This window comes from Panthera leo, chromosome A2 (genome assembly GCF_018350215.1).
Source record: "Panthera leo isolate Ple1 chromosome A2, P.leo_Ple1_pat1.1, whole genome shotgun sequence".
Taxonomy (NCBI): Eukaryota; Metazoa; Chordata; class Mammalia; order Carnivora; family Felidae; genus Panthera; species Panthera leo.
In genome coordinates this window covers 45,134,865-45,154,610 of record NC_056680.1, presented here as the reverse complement: position 1 = coordinate 45,154,610, position 19,746 = coordinate 45,134,865, and positions in this window count along the sequence as shown.

The following is a 19,746-nucleotide window of genomic DNA, read 5'->3' as shown; positions in this document are numbered from 1 at the left end:
CATTAGAATAGCAAATTCTTGATAATACATCTCTTAAGGTACTACCTTCTCCTAGGTTTTGCCCCAATAACTCTTTCCTCCTTTATTAGCATCCCAATACCCTTATTTTATCTTTCTATAGCTTTAATAGTTATCAATAAAAAATTTGGTCCATATTCCCCTGTCAACACTTATCAGAAGTAGAAGGCCCTGTTTCTCACTTTTCATAGAAAACAACTAATTTCATGAAGGGAGTTCTATTACATATTTTCATGTTTTCTGATTTCCAGGTGAAAAATCCATTAGGTTCTGTCCAAAAAGAAACTTGGAGGACCATTTCAGATTTAGAATTCAGGGCTCTAAATTCAAGAACCCAATCAATTTACTTTTGTCTGTATTAGTTAAGATTCTCTTTATTATAATAGAAACCCAATTCAAGCTGACTTTTTAAAAACTGGGAATATTTGTTCCCTTAATCCAGAGGCAACCTAGCTTCAGCAGGAGCTTCATGCAGCTGCTCGAATAATCTCCTCAGGACTGGTTTCAGTCTATGTCTCATTTCTATCTTCTGCCATGTTGGCAGAAGTTCTCCACTGTAATGGGTCTTTGGAGACTTGCCATTTATACAGCTACTGTCTTGAAGCCATCAAAAAACCAAATATTTATGAATCCTTGAAATTGTATTTATGTCTCCCTGGCTCTCTTGGGTCATGTGTCCCTTCGTGAGCCAATCACTGTGACCTGGGGAATGAGCACCATACCTAAAGTCAAATCACCCCACACTAAAAATAAGTCTGAAGCCCAATCAGAAGCATAAGATCTGAAAGTGGCAGAGGGCATGCTTTGCTGAGAAAAAGTCAGAAAACTGTTTTTGATAGAAGGGGAATGCATTCTGGATAACAGAAAACAACAGAATGTCCATTAAAGCAGCCCTCTGGAAACCTATATTGTAGTTTTCCTCTATGGACTACATGTCTCCCAGTACCTTAGAAAGCATATTATTTTTTAATTTATTACGCTGTCACAAGTGCATAAAGGACTCCCTTTGCATCTCAGATGTGCTTGATGTGAGTCTCTTTTGCCTGTTAGTTTCAAAAGATTAAGACTTTTGTGCACCTGGGCAGTGGAAAGGAGGAGTGCTCTGCCACTAGCTGATTTCCAGAGAAGGAGCTTAATCTAAACACAATATGCCACCTTGATGAGTGTCCTATGGGAATAAAAGCTTCCAAGTATAGGCGGTCAGTTCAGGATCATGCCTCAGAAAAAGGCCTGGTGTTATCTGTCCTGAAACTCAGTGAAAATGAATTGATGAGCAGACAATAGCCTGGGTGTCCAGCTGATTGATCTGTGCAGCCCTGAGCATCCCCAAGCCGTTTGGCAGCAAGCCATCTTTCTTCTGTTCTTTCCTTATTAATTCAGGCTATGATAAATGGTCACGCTGACAGCCCACTACAATGAAAATAAAATCCTTGTCAGGGAGGCTTTCATCTTCTAAGAGGCAAAGAAAAACTTGTCCGTAGCCCTCTTGTAGTGGAATTTTCTCACACAATCTTAACTGCAATGTGTCTGTGACAGCATATATGCATGTGAATATGTATATCTGCTGAATGCTGTGAGCTCACATCTAGGTAAAAAGCACAAAGGTTCATTTAAAAAAAAAAGACCCTTGCAAACAGAAACCACCCACTTATACTTTATGTTTGTCATAAGCAAACTTGAGGAAATTTAGAACTCTCAGAAACACCTGGAGTTCAATAACACAAGGAAGAAGAAAATTAATGCTTTTTTCCCCCTTTGTGGTCTTAAAAAGGCAAATAGCAATTGAAACGTGGAGAAAGAAGGGATGTAAATGCTTATCATCTGTGGCTGGGGATATTTTACACTAATCACTTTACCTTCCCTAACTTCATAAACATCTCTCGTCCTGATATGTATTGTGTATTTCAGGACACACGGCAGAAGCTGACACACATTTAGTGAGATGTTTTCTTTATCAACAAAGGTTCACATCTTCTAATGGTGCTGAAACAGGAGGCTGTGTGAAGAGAGAGCTAAAGTCCACAGGGTTATAATGGCTCCTGGAAATCATCAGATGAGGGGACTGAGGCAAACGTGTTGGCAAATACTGTTTGCATATGTTTATCCCACAGATATATTCACATGCATATTAAAGGATATCTTTTGTAGCATTGCTTGTAATAGCAAAACTCAGGAGCAACCTGTATGGGCACCAGTAGGTAAATTAAAATAAGAAAGAAAGATGAGTTCAGCAAAGCAACCATTAGGAAGAACAAAAAACCTCTCTATGTGTCAGTGGCAACAATTCTCAGGGAAAAAATGTCACAGAAGATTATATGATACAATTTATTTTGTTAAAGCAGGGAGAGAATAATAAATAGGTATAGAGGTTTGCATAGATTTCTGGACACAGTAACTGAGAAATGTAAAACATGGGTTGTTTCTAGGGAAAGAGAGTGGGAGCTTTGGAGTAAGTGGAAAATATTTGTAGGTATTTTGTGCACTTTGAGTTTTCTTTTGCCATTGTGTGTGTTATGTTTTCATAAAAATGTAAGAACATTTTTAAACCATTCCTCTGGTTCCAAGGCCACACTATTTAACTTTGCCAGTCTGCCTCCTGAAGATATATACAAATGCTACATGGTTTCAGGCTAAGATCCTTTGCCACAGACACCTCCAGATACTTTTCTACATGCTGATACTTGTTCTGGGGCCACTGAGCCAGAAGGCCTGCACTTGTCATCATTGACTCTCTGAGCATAGGGTACAGTGTACCCCACTCGTTCTCAAGTTCTAGCATGAATAATAAGCACTTGGAGATCTCAAGTAAACAGATTTCTAAACACCTTCTTCAGAATCCATAGGTCTGGGTAAAGCCTACAATTCTGCATTTTCTGTGGGTTTTTTCTTTTTTAATTTTTTAAAGTCTTTTAGTTTTTTAATTTTGATTCCAGTATAGTTAACATACAGTGTTACGTTAGTTTCAGGTGTCCCATATAGTGATTCAGCAATTCTATTCTATTCCATTCTCCTCTTTTACCCATTTTCCCACCTAACACCCCTCTGGTAGCTGTCAGTTTCATTTTCTATAGTTAAGAGCCTGGTTCTTGGTTCCTCTCTCTCTATTCTCTTTTCTTTTCCTTTGCTCATTTGTTTTGTTTCTAATTCCACATATGAGTGAAATCATAGGTATTTGTCTTTCCCTGATTGACTTATTTCATTTAGCACAATACTCTCTACCTCCATCCACGTCATTGCAAATGGCAAGATTTCATTCTTTTTATGGCTGAGTGATACTCTACCGTGTGTGTGTGTGTGTGTGTGTGTGTGTGTGTGTATTTTTTTTTTTTTGTCCTATCTTCTTTATCCATTCATCTGTTGGTGGACACTTGGACTGCTTTCACAGTTTGGCTATTGTGAATAATGCTGCTACAAACATAGGGGTGCATGTATCCCTTTGAATTCATGTTTTTGCATTCTTTGGATAAATTCCCAGTAGTGCAGTTGCTGGGTCATAGGGTAGTTTTATTTTTAATTTTTTTAGGAAACTCCATACTGTTTTCTACATTGGTTGCACCAGTTTGCATTCCCACCAATGGTGGATAAGTGTTCTTTTTTCTCTCCATCCTTGCCAAAACGTGTTGTTTATTGTGGTTTTAATTTTAGCCATTCTGTCAGGTGTGAGGTGATGTCTCATTGTAGTTTTGATTTGCATTTCCCTGATGGTGAGTAATGAGCATCTTTCCATGTGTCTGTTGGCTATCGGTATGTCTTCTTTGGAGAAGTGTCTTTTCATGTACTCTGCTCATTTTTAATATGATTATTTGTATTTTGGGTGTTCAGTTGTATCACTTTTTTATGTATTTTGGATACTAATCCTTTATCAAATATGTCATTTGCAAATATCTTTGTCATTCAGTAGATTGCCTTTTAGTTTTTCTCTTTCCTTTGCTGTGCAAAAGTTTTTTATTTTGAGGCATTCCCAATAGTTTATTTTTGCTTTCATTTCTCTTGCCTCAGGAGACATATCTAGAAAAATGTTGCTATGGCCAATGTTGCAGAACTTACTGACTGTGCTGTTCTAGGATTTTAGGGTTATAGGTCTCATATTTAGGTCTTTAATCGATTTTGAGTTTATTTCTATGTATGGTATAAGGAAAGTGGTCCAGTTTTGTTCTTTTCCATGTAGTCCTGTTTTCCCAGCACCATTTGTTGAAAAGTCTTTTTCTCATTGGTTATTCTTTCCTGCTTTGTCAAAGTCTAATTGACCATATCACTGTGGCTTTATTTATGGGTTTTCCGTTCTGTTCCATTGATCTGACGTCCTATTTTTATGCAAGTACCATACTGTTTTGATTACTACAGCTTTGTAATAAAACTTGGAGTCTGGAATTGTGATGCGTCCAGTTTTGTTTTTCCTTTTCAATATTGCTTTGGCTATTCAGGGTCTGTGTGGTTCCATATAAATTTTGTTTGTTCTAGTTCTGTGAAAAAGGCTCTTGGTGTTTTGACAGGGATTGCATTAAAAGTATAGATTGGTTTTTGTAGTATAGATATTTTAACAATATTCTTCTAATCCATGAGCATGGAATGTCTTTCCATTTCTTTCTTTTTTTTTTTTTTTTTTAATATATGAAATTTACTGTCAAATTGGTTTCCATACAACACCCAGTGCTCATCCCAAAAGGTGCCCTCCTCAATACCCATCACCCACCCTGCCCTCCCTCCCACCCCCCATCAACCCTCAGTTTGTTCTCAGTTTTTAACAGTCTCTTATGCTTTGGCTCTCTCCCACTCTAACCTCTTTTTTTTTTTTTTTTTTTTTTTTCCCTTCCCCTCCCCCATGGGTTTCTGTTATGTTTCTCAGGATCCACATAAGAGTGAAACCATATGGTATCTGTCTTTCTCTGTATGGCTTATTTCACTTAGCATCACACTCTCCAGTTCCATCCATGTTGCTACAAAAGGCCATATTTCATTTTTTCTCATTGCCACGTAGTATTCCATTGTGTATATAAACCACAATTTCTTTATCCATTCATCAGTTGATGGACATTTAGGCTCTTTCCATAATTTGGCTATTGTTGAGAGTGCCGCTATAAACATTGGGGTACAGGTGCCCCTATGCATCAGTACTCCTGTATCCCTTGGATAAATTCCTAGCAGTGCTATTGCTGGGTCATAGGGTAGGTCTATTTTTAATTTTCTGAGGAACCTCCACACTGCTTTCCAGAGCGGCTGCACCAATTTGCATTCCCACCAACAATGCAAGAGGGTTCCTGTTTCTCCACATCCTCTCCAGCATCTATAGTCTCCTGATTTCTTCATTTTGGCCACTCTGACTGGCGTGAGGTGATATCTGAGTGTGGTTTTGATTTGTATTTCCCTGATAAGGAGCGACGTTGAACATCTTTTCATGTGCCTGTTGGCCATCCGGATGTCTTCTTTAGAGAAGTGTCTATTCCTGTTTTCTGCCCATTTCTTCACTGGGTTATTTGTTTTTCGGGTGTGGAGTTTGATGAGCTCTTTATAGATTTTGGATACTAGCCCTTTGTCCGATGTGTCATTTGCAAATATCTTTTCCCATTCCGTTGGTTGCCTTTTAGTTTTGTTGGTTGTTTCCTTTGCTGTGCAGAAGCTTTTTATCTTCATAAGGTCCCAGTAATTCACTTTTGCTTTTAATTCCCTTGCCTTTGGGGATGTGCCGAGTAAGAGATTGCTACGGCTGAGGTCAGAGAGGTCTTTTCCTGCTTTCTCCTCTAAGGTTTTGATGGTTTCCTGTCTCACATTCAGGTCCTTTATCCATTTTGAGTTTATTTTTGTGAATGGTGTGAGAAAGTGGTCTAGTTTCAACCTTCTGCATGTTGCTGTCCAGTTCTCCCAGCACCATTTGTTAAAGAGACTGTCTTTTTTCCATTGGATGTTCTTTCCTGCTTTGTCAAAGATGAGTTGGCTATACGTTTGTGGGTCTAGTTCTGGGGTTTCTATTCTATTCCATTGGTCTATGTGTCTGTTTTTATGCCAATACCATGCTGTCTTGATGATGACAGCTTTGTAGTAGAGGCTAAAGTCTGGGATTGTGATGCCTCCTGCTTTGGTCTTCTTCTTCAAAATTACTTTGGCTATTCGGGGCCTTTTGTGGTTCCATATGAATTTTAGGATTGCTTGTTCTAGTTTCGAGAAGAATGCTGGTGCAATTTTGATTGGGATTGCATTGAATGTGTAGATAGCTTTGGGTAGTATTGACATTTTGACAATATTTATTCTTCCAATCCATGAGCAGGGAATGTCTTTCCATTTCTTTATATCTTCTTCAATTACCTGCATAAGCTTTCTATAGTTTTCAGCATACAGATCTTTTACATCTTTGGTTAGATTTATTCCTAGGTATTTTATGCTTCTTGGTGCAATTGTGAATGGGATCAGTTTCTTCATTTGTCTTTCTGTTGCTTCATTGTTAGTGTATAAGAATGCAACTGATTTCTGCACATTGATTTTGTATCCTGCAACTTTGCTGAATTCATGTATCAGTTCTAGCAGACTTTTGGTGGAGTCTATCGGATTTTCCATGTATAATATCATGTCATCTGCAAAAAGCGAAAGCTTGACTTCATCTTTGCCAATTTTGATGCCTTTGATTTCCTTTTGTTGTCTGATTGCTGATGCTAGAACTTCCAGCACTATGTTAAACAACAGCGGTGAGAGTGGGCATCCCTGTCGTGTTCCTGATCTCAGGGAAAAAGCTCTCAGTTTTTCCCCGTTGAGGATGATGTTAGCTGTGGGCTTTTCATAAATGGCCTTTATGATCTTTAAGTATGTTCCTTCTATCCCGACTTTCTCAAGGGTTTTTATTAAGAAAGGGTGCTGGATTTTGTCAAAGGCCTTTTCTGCATCGATTGACAGGATCATATGGTTCTTCTCTTTTTTTTTGTTAATGTGATGTATCACGTTGATCGATTTGCGAATGTTGAACCAGCCCTGCATCCCAGGAATGAATCCCACTTGATCATGGTGAGTAATTCTTTTTATATGCTGTTGAATTCGATTTGCTAGTATCTTATTAAGAATTTTTGCATCCATATTCATCAGGGATATTGGCCTGTAGTTCTCTTTTTTTACTGGGTCTCTGTCTGGTTTAGGAATCAAAGTAATACTGGCTTCATAGAATGAGTCTGGAAGTTTTCCTTCCCTTTCTATTTCTTGGAATAGCTTGAGAAGGATAGGTATTATCTCTGCTTTAAATGTCTGGTAGAACTCCCCTGGGAAGCCATCTGGTCCTGGACTCTTATTTGTTGGGAGATTTTTGATAACCGATTCGATTTCTTCGCTGGTTATGGGTCTGTTCAAGCTTTCTATTTCCTCCTGATTGAGTTTTGGAAGAGTGTGGGTGTTTAGAAATTTGTCCATTTCTTCCAGGTTGTCCAATTTGCTGGCATATAATTTTTCATAGTATTCCCTGATAATTGTTTGTATCTCTGAGGGATTGGTTGTAATCATTCCATTTTCATTCATGATTTTATCTATTTGGGTCATCTCCCTTTTCTTTTTGAGAAGCCTGGCTAGAGGTTTGTCAATTTTGTTTATTTTTTCAAAAAACCAACTCTTGGTTTCGTTGATCTGCTCTACAGTTTTTTTAGATTCTATATTGTTTATTTCTGCTCTGATCTTTATGATTTCTCTTCTTCTGCTGGGTTTAGGCTGCCTTTGCTGTTCTGCTTCTATTTCCTTTAGGTGTGCTGTTAGATTTTGTATTTGGGATTTTTCTTGTTTCTTGAGATAGGCCTGGATTGCAATGTATTTTCCTCTCAGGACTGCCTTCGCTGCATCCCAAAGCGTTTGGATTGTTGTATTTTCATTTTCGTTTGTTTCCATATATGTTTTAATTTCTTCTCTAATTTCCTGGTTGACCCACTCATTCGTTAGTAGGGTGTTCTTTAACCTCCATGCTTTTGGAGGTTTTCCAGACTTTTTCCTGTGGTTGATTTCAAGTTTCATAGCATTGTGGTCTGAAAGTATGCATGGTATAATTTCAATTCTTGTAAACTTATGAAGGGCTGTTTTGTGACCCAGTATATGATCTATCTTGGAGAATGTTCCATGTGCACTCGAGAAGAAAGTATATTCTGTTGCTTTGGGATGCAGAGTTCTAAATATATCTGTCAAGTCCATCTGATCCAATGTATCATTCAGGGCCCTTGTTTCTTTATTGACTGTGTGTCTAGATGATCTATCCATTTCTGTAAGTGGAGTGTTAAAGTCCCCTGCAATGACCACATTCTTATCAATAAGGTTGCTTATGTTTATGAGTAATTGTTTTATATATCTGGGGGCTCCGCTATTTGGCGCATAGACATTTATAATAGTTAGCTCTTCCTGATGGATAGACCCTGTGATTATTATATAATGCCCTTCTTCATCTCTTGTTACAGCCTTTAATTTAAAGTCTAGTTTGTCTGATATAAGTATGGCTACTCCAGCTTTCTTTTGGTTTCCAGGAGCATGATAAATAGTTCTCCATCCCCTCACTCTCAATCTAAAGGTGTCCTCAGATCTAAAATGAGTCTCTTGTAGACAGCAAATAGATGGGTCTTGTTTTTTTATCCATTCTGATACCCTATGTCTTTTAGTTGGCGCATTTAATCCATTTACATTCAGTGTTATTATAGAAAGATATGGGTTTAGAGTCATTGTGATGTCTGTATGTTTTATGCTTGTAGTGATGTCTCTGGTACTTTGTCTCACAGGATCCCCCTTAGGATCTCTTGTAGGGCTGGTTTAGTGGTGACAAATTCCTTCAGTTTTTGTTTGTTTGGGAAGACCTTTATCTCTCCTTCTATTCTAAATGACAGACTTGCTGGATAAAGGATTCTCGGCTGCATATTTTTTCTGTTTAGCACACTGTAGATATCGTGCCAAGCCTTTCTGGCCTGCCAAGTTTCAAAGGAGAGATCAGTCACGAGTCTTATAGGTCTCCCTTTATATGTGAGGGCACGTTTATCCCTTGCTGCTTTCAGAATTTTCTCTTTATCCTGTATTTTGCCAGTTTCACTATGATATGTCGTGCAGAAGATCGATTCAAGTTACGTCTGAAGGGAGTTCTCTGTGCCTCTTGGATTTCAATGCCTTTTTCCTTCCCCAGTTCAGGGAAGTTCTCAGCTATAATTTGTTCAAGGACCCCTTCAGCACCTTTCCCTCTCTCTTCCTCCTCTGGGATACCAATTATGCGTATATTATTTTTTTTTAGTGTATCACTTAGTTCTCTAATTTTCCCCTCATACTCCTGGATTTTTTTATCTCTCTTTCTTTCAGCTTCCTCTTTCTCCATAACTTTATCTTCTAGTTCACCTATTCTCTCCTCTGCCTCTTCAAGCCGAGCCATCGTGGTTTCCATTTTGTTTTGCATTTCGTTTAAAGCGTTTTTCAGCTCCTCGTGACTGTTCCTTAGTCCCTCGATCTTTGTGGCAAGAGATTCTCTGCTGTCCTGTATACTGTTTTCAAGCCCAGCGATTAATTTTATGACTATTATTCTAAATTCACTTTCTGTTATATTATTTAAATCCTTTTTGATCAGTTCATTAGCTGTTGTTATTTCCTGGAGATTCTTCTGAGGGGAATTCTTCCGTTTGGTCATTTTGGAGAGTCCCTGGCGTGGTGAGGACCTGCAGTGCACTTCCCCTGTGCTGTGGTGTATAACTGGAGTTAGTGGGCGGGGCCGCAGTCCGACCCGATGTCTGCCCCCAGCCCACCACTGGGGCCACAGTCAGACTGGTGTGTGCCTTCTCTTCCCCTCTCCTAGGGGCGGGATTCACTGTGGGGTGGCGTGTCCCGTCTGGGCTACTTGCACACTGCCAGGCTTGTGTTGCTGGGGATCTGGCGTATTAGCTGGGGTGGGTAGGCAAGGTGCACGGGGGCTGGAGGGGCAGGCTTAGCTCGCTTCTCCTTAGGTGATCCACTTCAGGAGGAGCCCTGTGGCAGCGGGAGGGAGTCAGATCCGCTGCCGGAGGTTTGGCTCCGCAGAAGCACAGAGTTGGGCGTTTGCGCGGAGCGAGCAAGTTCCCTGGCAGGAACTGGTTCCCTTTGGGATTTTGGCTGGGGGATGGGCGGGGGAGATGGCGCTGGTGAGCGCCTTTGTTCCCCGCCAAGCTGAGCTCTGCCGTCCGGGGCTCAGCAGCTCTCCCTCCCTTTGTCCTCCAGCCTTCCCGCTTTGCGAGCAGAGCTGTTAACTTCTGACCTCCCAGACGCTAAGTCGCGCTTGCTGTCGGAACACAGTCCGTCCGGCCCCTCCGCTTTTGCCAGCCAGACTCGGGGGCTCTGCTTGGCCGGCGAGCCGCCCCTCTGCCCCGGCTCCCTCCCGCCAGTCCGTGGAGCGCGCACCGCCTCGCCGCCCTTCCTACCCTCTTCCGTGGGCCTCTAGTCTGCGCTTGACTCCTGAGACTCCCTTCTGCTAATCCTCTGGCGGTTTTCTGGGTTCTTTAGGCAGGTGTAGGTGGAATCTAAGTGATCGGCCGGACGCGCTGTGAGCCCCGCGTCCTCCTACGCCGCCATCTTCACAATACTCTGTCTTTCCATTTCTTTATGCCATCTTCAATTTCTTTCATCAATGTTACAGTTTTCAGAGTGAAGGTCTTTCACCTCTTTGGCTGTTTATTCCTAGATATTTTATTGATTTTGGTGCAATTGTAAATGGGATTTTTTTTCTTAATTTTGCTTTCTACTGCTTCCTTAATAGTGTATAGGAATGCAGCAGATTTCTGTACATTGAGATTGTATCCTACAATTTAATTGAATTTATCAGTTTTTTGGTGGCATCCTTGGGATTTTCTATATATAGTACCATGTCATCTGCAAATAGTGAAAGTTTTACTTTTTCCCTACTGGTTTGTAATTATTTCTTTTTGTAGTTTGATTACTGTGGGTAGGACTTCCAGTACTACATTGGATAAAAGTGGTGAGAATGAACAACCTTCTTATTCTGGACCTTAGGGGAAAAGCTTTTGGTTTTTCCCCTTTGAGTATGATGTTATCTATGCGTTTTTGTGTAAGGCCTTTAGTATGTTCAGATATGTTCTCTCTAAACCTGCTTTGCTGAGGTTGTTTTTTTTTTTTTTTTTTTTTTTAATTCATGAACAGATTTTGTACTTTTTCTCATACGAATGTGATGTATTATGTTGATTGGTGTACAAATACTGAGCCACCCTTGAATCCTGGGAATTAATCCTACTAGATCATGGTGAATGATTTTTTTTAATGTATTTTTGGATTTGGTTTGCTAGTATTTTGTTGAAGATATTTGCATCTGTGTTCATCAGAGTTATTTGCCTGTAGTTCTCTTATTTAGTGGTGTCTTTATCTGGCTTTTGTATCAGGGTGATTCTGGGCTCATGGAATCAATTTGGAAGTTTTCTTTCCTCTTGTATTTTTGGGAATAGTTTGAGAAGAATAGATATTAACTCTTCTCTAAATGTTTGATTGACTTTGCCTGTGAAGCTGTCTGGTCCTGGACTTTTATTTTGTGGGGAGTTTTTGTTTTGTTTTGTTTTTGATTATTGATCCAGTTTCATTGCTGGTAATCAATGTTGTTCAAATTTTCTATTTCTTCCTGCTTCAGTTCTTGTGGGTTACATGCTTCTAGGAATTTACATGACTCTGCACTTTTAACAATCTCCCAGGCTGTGCTAATCCTACTTGTCTATAAACTATATATTCAAGTGCACAGGTATGAAACATACATGTGACTTGAATGTTTTATAACAGTGTTCTTCCCTCCAAAATTTTTTCTTATTTAATGATCCATCATCAGTGCTCGATATAATTCTGGTCTAAAGGAGAAACAATGAAGATGAGTATGAGATTTATTTTGGAGGCAATAGTAATAAAATTTGCTATAGGTTTCTGGTATGAGCAATTGAGTGGATGATGATGATAATGTCAAAATGCTTTAAATAAGTGAGGTAAGGAAGTGTAAAGAACATGTTTAGGTTGAAAGTTAAGAGTTCAGTTTGAGATTTACTTATTTTGAGATACCAGAGGCCTTGAAGAGTAAATATTACCCAAGCAATTGGAGATGAGAATCTGAAGTTTAGGAAAGAGGTCTGGGATTAGGGATATACATCTGGGAGTGGCCAGAATATAGGCATATTTAAAACCGTGGGAAAGGATTGATTCACAGTGACAACATAGAAAATTGAGGAACCTTAGCAGAACACTGAAAAACTACAACATTTAGGGGTCTTACAGAGGAGGAACAGCACTAAGGAGAATAAAAAGGAGCATCCAGTGGCATAAAGAAAAAACTGACAGAGCACGGGATCACACAGACCAAGAGAAAGGAAACATACTATTCACCTGTTTCATTTGCTGCTGATAAACTAACATGAAGATAGGGAAGTATCCATTAGACTTGGCAAAGTGGAGGTGAGATACTATTGGTGAGGGAAGTTTCTTTAGAGAGGTTAGGACAGAGCCCAGCCTTGAGTGGGATGAGGAAAGAATGGAGATTAGAAAGTGGAGCCAACGTGTATAGGGAACTCTTTTGATAAGTTTGATTCTGAAAGGGTGTGGAGAGGAGGCAGGAGCTGGAGAAAGACATGGATTTAAGGAAGGAGTTTTAAAAAAGATGGGAGATACTAGAGCCTGTTGATATGCTCACAGGAGTGATCCAGTAAAACTGATGGTATCGTAGAGTGAGAATAAATGCATGCTAGAGAAAGCCAAAGGGGTGTGATCCACAGCCTGAGAAGGTGAATGGAATTTGTTTAGGAAGAGCCACACTTGATTTATTTTATCAGATGGGTCCAGATATAGGCAGTGTGGGAGTGTGGTGTAGAAAGGTGAGGAATGCCCTCATTAGTGAATGTACCATGATGAGAAAAAATGGAAGAAATGGAATTTTTGCAGTGAAGGGGGAAAAATGTGAGAAAGCAGATGTTTTAATAAAGAGGCAGTGGATACCATGGGAAAACATAGGATTTAAGTCTTGGCTTTAGCCCAGTTTGGCATAGAGGCCCGGTGGTGAATCTCTTAACTTCCTTTGAGCCTTAGTTTCATTTTGTAGACTGGGAAGAATACCCACCTTTTTGTGAGGATTTTCATGAGACTCAAAAAAAAAAAAAAAAAAAGAAAACATTAGTAGAGAGATAAATTGCAAATTATAAAGCCCTGTACAAACGTTTGTGACTTCATTTTTATATTTTATCTGCAAAATGGAAACAGTATTCATACATACGGAACAGGATTATACTGAAGATTAAATGAAATAATACCAGATGAAAAAATCCTTCTCTCTGGTTCATAGTAAGTTTTCATAAAGGTTAGCTATTCATATCATTTTGGCACAGGCCTGGGAAACCACTCTGCAATGACCCCTGAAATGTCTTCCTGATTCTGTTACAGAGAATCCTCAACAGGGGCCCTAGCCAGACTCCTGTCTACTTCTGGGACCCCTTAGCATGGCCTGGAAAAGCTGAACACCATGTCTCATACTCCTAATCAAGGAACCCATTGGGGTTTACTCTGATGTGACTTATCCCAAGTCAATGTGCAAAGACCCCTGAGGTTCCTCAACCATGTTTCCCGTGCACTTAAACTGTCCTTATGCTTCTAACAAATTAAATGCGTAACTGTGGTGAACTTTAAGTTATCTTAAGTGTTCCAGTGCCATATAAAAATGTAGTAAGATTTTACCTTAAAATCCCAATTCTCTATCAATTGCTCAATTGCACATATGATAGGAAAATTATAAGGCTACCTTCATAGGACAAATTCTTTTAAACATTACAATGACGTCAAATACCAAATCATACAAAATACCAAATGCAGACTCTTTTACTAAAGAATATTACTACTTTGGGTCTTATAAACATTTCTGTACTTAATTCACAATCTTTCAAGAGTTGAAATAAGTGTTGAAGAAGTTGAAATAAGCCCTCTAAAGAAACTATAATCTTATCTCAGGCTTTTTGGAAATTACTCACGGTAGCATAATGATCAGTGATTTCAACTTATACTACTGACTGGGTTCTGTGGGCAAACACTATTGATAACTGCTCCATTAAGGACACTAAGTCAAAAAGGAAAATGGACATGTAGCCTAAGTCAAAAAGGAAGCCTTCCTACGTCAAAAAGGAAGAATGGACATGTGTTTTAATTTGGGTCATACCTTACCTGACACTTTGACAGGTAAGTCTGGAGCCTACCCAAATTGATCACTTCATTAGTTTTAGCATTTCTCTGGTATTCGTTTTATTGGTGTTTTCTATCCAACTCCACAAACTGTGCAGCAGGTAGAACAGTACCTTTTCTCATATTAAGATTGTACAGTTCTTTTTTATGTCCTAATACCTAGAAGATTTTGTCTATCTTGTGTGGGTCCACTTGACCATTCGGTCACAGTTTTCAAGGGTTCCAGGCAGGTGCCATCTGCTCCAAGCCACATGTTCTTGCAGGCCCTCTAACTGCCATTACACATTATTAAATCTTTACCCTGCTGACACTGTTCTTTCTCACCTGGGAGTCCCCTGTCCCAATCAAGAGTCATAGAAGGGTTTCACGAGAATCAGAAGAGAAACTTTTTGAAAAAATACATTCTGATCTGGTAACTCTGAACTTAAGCTCAAATTGTTCATTGTATATTTTAAGATAGTTGTGGTTGGTGAAACCAGTGGTCTACACAGACTCACTTCATGCCCAGCACCCATCAGCCTAGAGCAATGGGAAACTATCATAGTCTAGGAATGAAGAGATGTGGTTTCTAGTGCTCCTCCCCACCCCTCAGCTGTGTGACTTTGGGTAGGTCACTTCACCTTCGCAGACATATGTTCCTGCAAAAACTCTTTTTATTTGCTTGTTTTGTTTTGTTTTTCCTGAAATAATCCTTACTTGCATTTATGGAGCATATACTACATGCTAGGCACTGCACTAAGACTTTATATACCTTGTCTCACCTAGTACTCACAGCAATACTTTCAGCACCATGCTTTTTAATCATGTTTACAGATGAGGAAACTGCACCTCAGAGAGTTTAAATAAGTTGTCTTAAGGTTAGCTTTCTAGCTGATAAATGGTCTAGACTAAATTCAAACACAGATCTGTTGACTCTTGGCCTACTCCTGTTGGCAACTGCCTCCTATCGGGCTTTGAGATATAATTTTCTCTTCCATTTCAAGCGAAATATGTTTAATACCTGCTGAATCATTAGGATCCCTTGCAAATGAGCTACATTTATTTTCATTGTGCAATCCTTGCTCAGGATCTGGAATTGCTATGGAAACTTTAGGTAGAACACTGTAGGTCCTTTATGTCTTATTTAAAGCTGATTGGATCATCTTTGATATTTGACTCCATAACGCTCAGAAGGTAAAGAAAGTAGTCACCTTAGGCTTTTGAGTTTAGGTATGTATAAGAAACACACAACGAATCACATTGACAAGAAAATGACACCTGTTAATCCCCAGCCCAATCCCAGAGCATCACAGTATATTGTACTATACTTTCTGTTATCAAGGGCAGGGACGATAACAAGAGATTCATTTAGTAAAATGGCCCAACAGTTTTCCAGCTGAGTTGAAGTGAGTTTTTGTTTTGTTTTCATTTCCTTTTCTCCTCTTTAGTGCAGGCTATAAACTGATGGTGTGGGATGTCTTAATTCCTACCTGTGTTAAATTTTAATCACATTTCTATATTTCCTTGCTGCTCATTTTTCAATGAAATAAGGTGTCCCTCTTCACACTTCAGCACTTGAAAAGGAAGAAATTGTTTGGTGAGGATAGAGATGCACTTTAGTTTACAGAAAATGTTAGCAGGCTCAGGAATGGTTCAGCCTCATTTACAGACAAGGGTGAGAACTTCCACACTGTTTATATTATGGCTTCGGGGACTATGTTTTCAGAGATAAAACAAGACTGTATTGTACCACAGCTAAGCAATTACCACAGCAGCCCACCTGCCCCCTGGGATTTTCCAGGACAGAGTGAAGCAGTCCACTGGGAGCAAGAGGAATGAAATTTGGCTCTTCTTTTCCACTCAAGTCATGGGCAGCCAGAAGCTTGTGTGAACCTAAAAACAAAAATTCTTGAGTTGAAGTTATTTAAGAACAGGACTGTGTTGTTTCTTGCAACAAGACCAATACACATGGATACCACCCTCCTACTCTTCTCAAAAAGTCAGGGGAAGTTTAAACTCTTGCCTCCACTGACGCTAATTCCTCTGCAGGTGAAAGGGGCCATGGCATTGTTTGGATCCATAAAAGAGAGATAAAGAAGCAGACCAAAGCTGTGGCTGTGAAAACAGCCCAGTCGAAGAAAAGGCACAGCATTTAGGTGTTTTAGGAGAACTGACCTCCTTGACCGCTGAGAATTATATTTGAATCTTCAAAGAATTAACCATTGCTTGGGCTTCAAAATCTGTTTCTGAGCCCCTGTGCTCATGTATCATGGGAAGAAGTACTGAGGACTCAAGAGAAGCTGGCCTTGTACAGTAAGCCCAAAGGACACAAGTAAGGACAATGTCTAGCTCACAACTAGTAGCATTAGGATCAGCCATCAACCACAGTGACTACAGAGATGGACACTAGTGTTTGAGTAAACCTTTTTAGCATCAGGCCTAAAAAGTGGTGATATACTTAGGTGTTCTAAGTGGGTTAATTTCAAGGTGGTGGCATAGGGCCCTGTGAACTCTATCAACCCTTTGGCCTTGGACACACATAGCTGTATAAAACTGTAAGTCAACCCCAGAGCTCAGAGTTCAGATGATTTCAGACAGATCATTTGCTCCTTGCTCTTTCTGGAACCCATCACTCTTGTCCACACTTGCTCCCTGATTTCTTTTTCTTCCCCTGGGGACTGAATATCTTTTCTATCAAGCCTTCAAAATACAAAGTGTCACCAATCACATTCTATTCTTGGAAAACAGGACCAATTCTTCTAGGCCTACCTGTCAGAGGGAAGCTACTTCTAGGATTATAAGTTGCTTTTTACCTAAGGGTTACCATCATCAATAACATTAGAATGAGGTTTATATTAGTGTTCCACATGTTTTTCTGATTCCTTCCTTATTAAAATAGTGGGGGAGGGGGGGCGGAGGACAAAGTGCCCTCTCTAGAAGAGCACACTTATTAAACCAGGCTCAAATTAGGGTCCAGGTTATGGATAAGAAAGAGAAAAACACAGTGAACACAGCATATCAAAGAGCAGGGTTCAATTTTGGCCCTTCATCTAATTTGCTGGCAAAATCTGAGCAGGTTAGTTCATTTCCCTGAGTCCTAGTTTCCTGATTTATGAAATAAGATAAAAATGATACTTCCTACTGCCTTAGAGCAATAATGGAAGATTAAAATATAATTATTATTTTCTCTATGTTTCTCTTTGTATTTCTTTTTTGTTCTCTCTCTGTCTCTCTCTCATTAAGACTCAGAATACATTGGCAGGGACAGAGCAAAGTATATTACTTTCTGGATTAAATTAAGGAAGGGCCTTGATGTATGGGCAAGATTTAAGGAGTGGCCGTTTTTAGCATGAATGACTAAGGTGTACAATTCCCAAGTACCTCTCTCCACTACCAAACTAAGGGTACTTGTGTTTGGTGGTATGGGTTAATCTCCCACAAGGAGACATTCTCTGCTAATTGTCACAATTACCATAATGCTAAAGTCTTTGGTAAATAGATGAGACTAATAACAGTAATATTGACAATGTTTAATAATAATTAGGCGTTTAAGTTCTCATAATGGAAGAAGGATGAAGATCATATTTATACTTAACCACTAATGGAGCCCTTGTCGTGTACCAGAGATTAGGTTACCCAGTTTGTGTGCAGTATTTTACTTAATTTTTACCATAATAATGAGATTAGCCAGCCTCCAAGATTCCACAGTGATTCCCACATCCAGGTGTTGACTTCTTTGTGTTCCCTCACCCATAGTGTATCAGGATTGGTCCATGTGACCAACAGAAAATGAAAGAAGTAGGGGAGCCTGGGTGGCTCAGTTGGTTAAGTGTCCACATTTGGCCCAGGTCATGATGTCACAGTTTGTTAGTCTGAGCCCCACATCAGGTTCTCTGATGTCAGCACAGAGCCCACTTCAGATCTTCTGTCTCCCTCTCCATCTGTCCCTCCCCAGCTCATTCTTTCTCTCTTATAGATAAATAAACATTAAAATAAATGAAAAATGTAAGGGTATAAGACTTCCAAGACCAGATCATAAAAGGCTGTCTGCCTTACCAACTGCCATGTTGTGAGGATGCTCAAGCAGCCCACTGGGGAGATTTTCCTAGTGAGGAACTGAGTCCTCCAGCCAGCAGCCAAGTGAGTCCACCATCATGGAATTGGATCCTCCAGCCCTGTTCAGCTGACGATAGCCCCAGTCTACCTCTTGACTGCAGCCTCATTAGAGACCTTGAGTCAGAACCACCAGACTACGCTGGTCTAGAATTCCTGACTCTCTGAAACCATATAAGATAATGGAAGTTTGTTTGAAACCACCAAGTTTAGGGATAAGTTTTTATATAACACTACACAATACACCATATTTTACAGAAATGTAAACAGAAGCTTAGAGAAATAAAATAACTTGTCTAAAACCACAATCCTACGAAATACCAAACGAAACACAGATCTGGCTCCTGGGTCCATGATGTCAATCATTGTACTACTATTTGCTTTTCACAGGGGAAAGAATGACCATAAGAGTCTACTGCTTACACTTGAAACACATACCAGGAGCCTACAAAAAAATTTACAATACTGGTAAATTGTTGACAATTTTTAATAACTATCCTATTTTTATTAACAAAAATATATTTGAGCTTTTGTGTTATTTTTAAAGCAGAACCATTTTCAAACTTTGGGGTATGCAGCTTATTCAAAACATAACTCTATCATAGATTTCTCATCTTGAGGTTGCCCCTTTTTTCCAAATTTGTTGACAAATTCACTTTGAATCTCCTCAACTATCCTTTCTCAGCAGGGCTCACTCTGGTCTTCATATCCAAGGTAAACCTTGAAAAACTTCAGAAATGTCTTGAATGAGTTCATAAATAATGTTCTCTCTTGGCTACTACTCCCTTATCATTTTGGAGGTCATTTCTTATCTTTTTATCTTAACAATTTACTCAAAACTCTCTAGGTGAACTTAGCATACATCAGATTCTCACATAGAATTGAAGATTGGTCTATGAACTGGAATACTAGTGTTTTAATTTACAATGACGACCCCAAAATCAAAATATTATACCCTACTCTTATGATACTTGACTATGTGTATAAACCTACCTAGTAAAGGAAGTTAGTTTTCAAAAAGCTTCATAGAACAAAGCAAAGTTTTGTGTTTTTTAATGACCTGAAGGATTATCTCACTGGGCCATGTAAAACCTTTATTGTTATTATAATCCTATCATCTTTTACCCTTGGGCAGAACTTGTTATTATCTTACACATTTTAACTCTGTTAGGCAAGTTTCAGAACACCTAAGTACAGCTACCTGTACACCTGTTAGAAACCAGTCAACACAAGCTGATGATGTGCCTTTGTTATTTTGACTAGATTTGGGAGACCCTGAAGGTTCCTAAAAACCATATTTACAAATGTGCTGCTTACTCCTGCAGTTAGCTGATCTCTTTGGTTTTGTGTTTGGCCCTTACTAGTTGCTATCAAAGTAGGTAACCATTTATGGTCTGTTTCCCAAAATCAGGATCTAGAAAGGATCTTTCGGGCACACTGTTGGTTCATAATGCTCCCAGGAGCTTCCCAAGAGTA